Raw genomic sequence first — 8,620 nt, 5'->3', positions numbered from 1 at the left:
CCCCCCCCCCCCCCCAATATGTTTGTGGCTCACTGATCTATGAGAGACTATAGGCTAGTCTAGCAACATCCTGTTGGAGAGTTTTTCTATCTCGTATTGATTTATATTGCATAAAATTGTAAACGTATTTCACTCTGGACTAATAACTTATTTATAACATACTGGAACAAGTCGTTCTCCAAGGAAAGCACAGCTTGGTGCTATTATTTTTCTTTGAAGAAAGTAGTGTATGTTGGAGGAAAGATAGCCCATTTTTAGTTTTAATCAAGTTGTTAGATTATCAGAAATTTATTTATTCCGAAAATTCATTATCAGTGGAAAATACAAGGACCAATGCTACAGAATGAACTGAACTGTGTGTCATAGGAGACAACCTAATGGTTAAATGCCACAGAAAGTGCAACAGTTTTGTTTCATCATTTACATATGTATCGTTGTCGTACAGATACACACAATCTGATTAAACATGGTTGGTTCTGTGTTTCGTGTTTTGTATTTTTGAGCGTTTCTGCGTCTGAAGTAAAAACAGAGAGAAAGAAAGAAAAAAAAAATTCGACGAGGATGGGATTCGAACCCACGCGTGCAGAGCACATTGGATTAGCAGTCCAACGCCTTAACCACTCGGCCACCTCGTCGTGATGCAATACGGACCTTATTGTCGACATAAATAGATACTATTCCGTACAGAATTGTTGCATTTGTATATTCGATAGAAAAAACACTTAATGCCAATATTTTATTTACTCCTATTCGATGAATTGCATTTTATACTCCATAAATGTTTGAGGTCCTTCCGACACTAGTCGGAGGGACAAGCACTTCGCCGAAACGTAGCAATTTATTTATTTTTCTTAGGGTGTGTTATCCTTCCTGTTCCTTACCTTGTACTTCTGTAGCATCGTTTTATAAATTATTGAAAGAGAGAAACACGCTGTGCATAGAGATGCAAGTGTATTTTGTGGTATGTTATATGCTCCGTAATGAGCGGCTCATTCTAAGGAAAACGATGATTGTGGTAGTATTATGTTGTTAATACCAACCACTCTCCGCTGTGTTCATTACTCAGCGCCAGGCATTACTTTAATCAATACGAAAATTGTTTCTACGGTGTTAGAACCATTAAAAATTTTCCATAACGAATTACGAACTAGCTGTTGCTATGCATATAGTGTTCCATAAATTCCCCGGATTTTGCGCTGCCATCACACAGGTTCCAAATAAGACGTTCCATTACACAAAAATCAACGGCTTCTAGCACCATAATAAACTTACTTTGTGAATGGGTATTTGGAGCTGAACTGGCAGTGACTTCTGCGATCAAACACATTTAGTAAGTGTGTCATTCGCACAGTTCTGTAATATTTTGCGAAATGACCAACAGTTCCAACTTCGAATACCGTACTGATATCTAACTGAAAACTCCAATTCTTTTAGCTATAGTTAACCAGAAAACCAAAGGAAGAAGCGAACAGAAAGCGTACTTGGCCTTATGCAGGAGTTACTCATTAATTCTGCAGCACTTACTGTGAAGTTGTTTCCGCGTAAATGTTTTACCATTCGTGGAGCAGGTCGGCCTCACTGTATAGTCATGTTAGCGACGGGGAAGGAGAAAATATGCCCCAAAAGTCTCTTAAATCCGTTATACATAATCTGTAACGTTCAAATATCAGTAGGTGTAAAAGCGCCTCAGTTTTGTAGCTATTACAAATCGTTTTCAAAGTTTTCCGTATAGTGCATTGCATATTGGCATCTGTCTTACGCTGTCGTTGACAGTAGTACTTATTAGGAGCAAATAAATAGCACGATCAAGAGGGAGAGGGAAGATTAGTAATTTTCAAAAATCGCACCACCTCCAAAGTCATTTGAGGAGGCGGACATGATCGAACAGGGATAGGAAGATGACAAAAAATCGGTTGCTGCCTTTTCAGAAACACCACCCAGACATTTGCTTTAATCGATTTAGAGAAACCTGGAAATATAATAGCCGGCCGGTGTGGCCGTGCGGTTCTAGGCGCGTCAGTCTGGAACCGCGAGACCGCTACGGTCGCAGGTTCGAATCCTGCCTCGGGCATGGATGTGTGTGATGTCCTTAGGTTAGTTAGGTTTAAGTAGTTCTAAAGTTCTAGGGGACTGATGACTTTAGCTGTTAAGTCCCATAGTGCTCAGAGCCATTTTGGATATATGACTCAGGATAGTTACCTGGGATTTAAATTTAAATTCAGGGGTCATTGTGTTAACCACTGTGCCGCTTGTATCTGTAAAGCCATAAAACCAGTCCAGCCATAAAAAGTTTTTCCAGTGACGTTCGGCATGAATGTTGTACAGTTAGGGTGGGGGAGAGGGAGAAATAGGACCCAACCCTGTATGACACCTATTGATACATTGAAGTAATCAGATGTGCAGCTACAAGTTGGTTATTGTATAGACTTGTCATCAGTGCTATCAAGTGTTGTGGGACATAGAACTCTGCAAGCACCTGCCACAACTTTTTCCAGGCAAACACTCAGAGGTATTCCTATAGTCAAGGGAGCAAATGAAAGTAGGGAAACAGAACTCAAGCGAAAGAGAGCCATCGATCAGTCTTCGGGCGACTCCCCAGTCTCCCACTTCTTTTACAAAATCAATGCAGCACATTGACCCCATTTCTGTGACCATCTCGCCAAGCATACCGTCTAGACCAGGGGATTTATAGTTCTTCATTGATGAACTGCATTCTCTACTTCGCTGCGTAGAGAGAAGTCATTAGACCAACACTACAGTGCAAACTAACCCCGCGCATTGCTAGAAAGATTCCGTAATGTGTGATCGGAACACATTACGCTCTTCCAGTCATCACTGCCGCACTTTGTCTATACTAAACACCGTTACGTCTTGTTCTTGAACTGTTGGCCAGAAGTTTCGTGATTATTAAAACGTTCGTCCGCGCAGCGTCAATCTGTATGGATGTTCAGCGTTTGGATCTTGTGAATGCAGAAGACGGTAATGCGAAGTGCTGAGTTTTGAATCAGTTGGGTTTTATTAGTCATAGAATTTCTGTGAGAATCCCCTTCAGTGATCTGGGATTTATGTGGTTTTAGTAGTTTTCACTGTGGATCTTGCTGATGATTCCATGCTGTTGGTCACGTACCTTTACATAAGCTTGGAAAAAAAGTGATCCTTCCGATTTACTCTGGTCAGATTCGCGTACTAATCCATAATGCAGTGTTTGGAATATTGCAGGCTGTCTTGATTCACTAACGAAAGATAAGTTGAAGCATATTGGAAAGATACTGAATAGTGGAAAACATGTACTTCCTTTATTTTGATATTCACTAGTATATTTTGCAGTCTGCCAGTCGAAAGGATTTCATACAGACATAAGGGATGTTTCGAGGTACGTACTGTCTTAGAGTTGCAACTAATATTTTCAGCGACGTCATTTGTCTATAAGAATAAACAGCAATAGTAACGATCCTGTTACATTTCACAGGATCACACGTGAAACTGTTTCTGAGAGTGTGATTGACTCTTCATCCGGAGTATGTGGTACGTTCTACCTGTTAGAAGTGTTCATTTCAGTTGCAGATGTAGCTTGACATCCAGTGTGAAGGTATTTTTAGTAATAGTCTATGTGGTAATGAATCACAAGCTTTATCAAAGCCTAGAAACATCGTTTGCATCAGGTTATCGATTTACAAGGCTCTGAGAATTATTGCGTGGTGAGTATGATTTGGGTTTCTGATAATAATGTTCTCAGAATCCACGCTAGTGGGCATAGAGAAGGTGATTCGACTCTAGATAGGTGACAATGTTTGAACTCAGAATGGGTTCTACAGTTCTAGAGACGTAATATAGATCGATGATTATCAAATATGCTGCCATTTTTTGTAACTAACGTGTAGCGTTTGCCAGTTACTGTTGTCCGGATTAGAACTGCCTGTGACAATATCGCCCTCCTAAAGCCTGGATTATGATTTCCAGGATTTCCGTGCATAGTTTTCCAATTTAATTTCAACGGATCAGGTAATATGTGTGTCTAACGACCACATTGTCGACAGTAGGGGAAAGCCCCACATCTCTCTTTCACCGCATTTGTCTCCTATTAATGCGGTGTCCGTTTCATCTCGTATAGCGTATTTAGTAAGTAACATACTCCATCTAGTTCCAAAGCCAAGCACGGCGCACTGTTTGTTAATGCTTACTATGTCTTAATCTGCGGTGACATACACAATATTTTAACATCTGTTTATACATCACATAGTGTTCGTGGGCTGTGATTTCTGTTTATTAAAAAAAATGTTTGACAGTCGCTTGTGAATGCTAGTGACAGGCTCACCGGACAAAATATTAGTCACCCCCAATCCCATTAAAGAATCACATTTGTCGCTAGGTGGTGTAGGATTTAGAAGGCGGCCGTTCGACCGACTGCCCCTTCACCCCCTGATGCAAGTCAAAACACTGAAGTGGTGCGTTTGTGCCAGTCGGACGTTTGGAATCAGCGTAGAAAGATGGCCCGGCGTGGAACCGTGACAGATTGGTAGGAAGCAGCTATCGTGTTTGGACATACCCGAGCCCGCGAATGAACTTGCCCAGTTTGTGTATCAGTGCGGACTGTGTCTACAAGGAATGATGTACCACCCGCAGCCGCGTAAGAACTGCTCGTAAAAAGATTCAATCCGGCAGCAACTGGAGAAGAGTGTCATGCGTTGTCAATGACAATCATTTTCAAGCCCGACATGGACTGCTGCTCTCGGTGAATTTAGGTCCATCTCAACAAAGTTCCGCGATGAACATTGTTAAGGGAACTGCTTGCATTGGATATTTGGAATTGCTTACCCCGGAAAAGGCCGTTGTTCATAGTGGAGCATGAAGTTTCTTCATTGAGCCAAACAACACAGAAATTGGTCAGTAGTGTAAGAGAGTAGCGATTTTACCTCGTTTCAAGTTATGCAAAGAGTCTAGTGCATCCAAGGTACGTAGTCTAGAGGAGTGCACCGACAGATTAATGCAGCCTTTAAGCTGCAGTATGCGGTGGGTGTAACACAGGACGGTGGTGCTTCTGTGATGCTTTGGGGGGAGTTTTTCTTACCACGACTTGGGTGTCCAGTCATTAAAGTTACCGCGGACGTAAACCAGGATGTTGAGATAAACATTTTTGTTCAGCAAGTGTGTCCTTTCGTCTGCCTCTTCATGATGAGTATGTTGTGGACATTCCCGCTTTCCAAGATGACAACAGCTCTGTTCACAGGACTGTCACACACACATTCGTGGTCTAACGAACACACGGCGCAATATCGCACCACGACTAGTCCGCTGAATCACCCGATCACAATTCCACAGAAAGTGTCTGGAATTATTTGGATCAGTAGGTAAAATGTACCAGTCAACATCCCCGCACTTTCGTGGGTCTACGGGAACACACGGGTCTTCAGTGCCATAGTCGATGTTTGTTAAAACACTGGAATAATTCAATTTCAAATAACCTCACGCCGTAAAGGTGTGCAAAATCCGTGAAAAATGCAATTTAAACTTTTGAGAGGCAGAACGGAGCTTATGATGAGCAAATCCTGCGGAAGAAAGTGTTCGCAACTAGCTCTGCAAATATTAGTTTGTCTTGAGCTGTAACGGGTGCTATTAGCGTTTTTTTCCCCTCACAACTTGCGTTGTTGTAATGTTTTCTGTTACACGTCTCTTAAAGATTGTTATACACAAAGAACTAAAAAGTTCGGAAAGAATGTAGAAGAATTCGTGAGTGGCATTCTCTACGTAATATATCAAACAGTTTTGGAAATTACGGAAAAGCGAAATCACATTGGCTGAACTGAGATTTTAGTCAGACTTGCTCCGATTACCACTCAAGTGTTTTGCTTACTGCATCACTTCGCAAGGCAGGCGCGGATCCAGAACGAGGGGTTTGTCACAGTTTGTTACTGTCACCCACACCCCTCACAGCAAATATAACTTGCCGTTACGCTCATTTTTATCGCGCAGCAGGTGCCTATGATTTGAGTAATAACAAAATATATTAAATGTTTAAAATAATAATAATAATAATAATAATAAATCGCTGTAGCTTAATGTCCATGTATTTGTAATTCAGAAAAACATAACAAATGTAATCTTTTGGAAATAAGAGAAGTACACGAGTCATGCATTTGGTTCAAGAAGTGTATTTGCAGCAAATTTCCGCAATATTGACATGCCATAATTTACATGATATGTGACCGAAGAGTGCTCTTGCCTTATCAGTATAGCCCCAAGCACTAAATTTATGAACACTGGTCTTAAGATTGTGGCTGAGCAAGCGTGTAAATGAGATGAACGCTGTTTCTTACGGTCTTTCTCGTCTACTTGTAGGTGGCTTTTCCTTCTCTGTCACGCCTATCTCAGTTCCCCGTGGTATACCGTTTCTAGTTGTGGACTCGAGAATTGTGTAAGATTTGTAGTTGACAGTAGGTTAGGGCTAGACCGTGAATTTGCGCCTGTACTTGGCTGAAATGTTACCAGCCAGGCAGCAAGTGCATCCACGTGGGGAGGCACTCACTGAAGCACCTGAAAAGTATCCTCTGTTAAACGTAGCCTGTATTCTCTACAATCCTTTTCCGTTTTCGTGACATTTTCGTTTTCATGCCACTTATTTTCTGAAAGTTAGCCGTGAAATTGGGAACTCGATTCACGCAGAACTATAAGCACTTCTATGGAAATGTGTGTGTATGTGTTTTTTTTTGGGGGGGGGGGGGAGGTGACGACTTGAGTAATGCTCCACATCCTTCCCAAGCCCGCCACCCCCATGGATGAATGCCTGTCTCCAGATGTGGTGGTCATGATTTTGACATATTGGCCATATTGTTAGTTCATTGTGGGACTTCTTAATACTGCTCCACGTTTGTACAAATACTAACAAAGTAGTTGCATAGTTCGTCAAAGCTGTAGGCGGGCGTGCTGTGGGATACGATGCCTTAAAATTGATTGCCACATTTCTCAGGCGTTCAGTTCTTGAAGTCCCGTGGCTCAAACTGAGGACCCATACCTGCGGTATTTTACCCACGCTAAAATAAAATGTGACGCTCTTTAGGGCGAACGGTTTAAAATGATTTAAAACTCAACCAGTGCATTTTTCAGTGATGACAATACATGGAATTGTCAGCTACTATTTTCATGCGCATTCTTGCCTCTCCCATGGGCGTTGTGTATTCTTATGTGGAATATTCTACTCAAGTATCTTCATGTGTAGTAATTTACACAAACACATTTACTTTTAGTCCATAAATTTAATACTATTCAGTGGAGAAGATTTGTGTTCACGTTAGTGGCAGAATCTAAGAAATCTGCCTCGCTGTACTTCACTAACCCATTTATTCATTTTCATCTTCAATTTGTTACTCCGACCGTTTCAAAATATTAATTTCGAAAAGTTCTAATTTTGACCAAGAAGTTAGCTTTCCATAGTTTCCCTAAATAATTTTAACCAAATTCCGATTTTTTTCCTATCCTGGTCCAGCCGAGCCAATTACCAGAAGTATGACGCAGGTGAAGGGGGAGGGAGGGGTTGTGCCTCAGGGGTCATGGCCCCCCTCTCCCCAGACAAATGTTTACTCATAGCATTTATGTTTTTATAGACACCATATTCCAAATTTTGGATAATAAAGTAGCATGAAAACTGAGGGCCTCGAAAATTACAATGAATTCTAGAAGATTGCAAGCAGGACGTTGAATAAGGGAGACAACAATGAAAGGCTCTTGCACTAAGAAAAAATAAGTGAATCCCACCGAATATAAGCGGAAACTAGTGACAGATGTCATTTCCCACAATTTACACTAAGCGTAGGCATACTCCGCTTATAGGTGTTCACAGTGGTTGTTCTAAGCGAAATACTGATAATGGTGAGAGCGCACTTAGATTTTACATCCTGTAGAAGTTGAAGTTGAGAGTTTGTCGCTATAAACGAAACATCTCAATTTTCGTTTTTCAGACGAAAGCCTTTTTAGATTAAATATTTGTATTCAAATTGCTTGACTATTACTTTAAAGCGATGGGCGAAGCACTCCTATAAATAATTATAATCGTATTTAAACATTTTATATATCGCATTTTATGGTTATATTATTGAAATTATAGACATCTATGGTATGTTAAATGTGAGGGTGAAAATGCTCATTCCGCAGCCCCACCTAAACGATGCGAGGTGTCAGAGGCGCAACGGTAGCATTTTTTTTATTTTACTGTTTAAAGGATAGCACCGTATCGACTCGATGCACTATTGTGGGGCGACAGCGGTGACGCTGCCATCTATCGGCGGACACAAGAGGCGAGACATTGGCTGGAGGGGCCTCTCGCATGGAGAAACATTGAGCTTTTGGGCGCAAATCGATTGGTCTTGTGGAATGATTCGTTGTAGTTGCAGTAAAACTACTTCTTTTGTGTTCGAGAAATGGGCTATAGTAGTTTTCCTTGTATGGATAACGCAAAATTAAATTACAATCTCAAATGTGTTTACGTGTGAGGGTGGTTGGCATATATAGCGGCGCCGAGAAAATTTCTACGGGGAGGTACGAGGCCTTCTGAGGTCTTGATATTTAATAGGAATCAGCCTACAAGGCTAGCAAAGTAACTGCAAGTGCGATGCACGGGAAACTCATG

At 41.3% G+C, this 8,620-nt stretch overlaps 1 non-coding gene across 1 annotated transcript; it reads right to left on the bottom strand.

The window, feature by feature from the left end:
- Positions 1-553: 553 nt before the first annotated feature.
- Positions 554-635, bottom strand: Trnas-gcu. The gene has a single exon. It is a non-coding gene; the product is annotated as a tRNA-Ser (tRNA).
- Positions 636-8,620: the final 7,985 nt, after the last annotated feature.

Source organism: Schistocerca piceifrons, chromosome 2 (assembly GCF_021461385.2).
Source record: "Schistocerca piceifrons isolate TAMUIC-IGC-003096 chromosome 2, iqSchPice1.1, whole genome shotgun sequence".
Taxonomy (NCBI): domain Eukaryota; kingdom Metazoa; phylum Arthropoda; class Insecta; order Orthoptera; family Acrididae; genus Schistocerca; species Schistocerca piceifrons.
The sequence above is the reverse complement of the archived record's forward strand: the minus strand, read 5'-3'. Positions and strand labels throughout refer to the sequence as shown.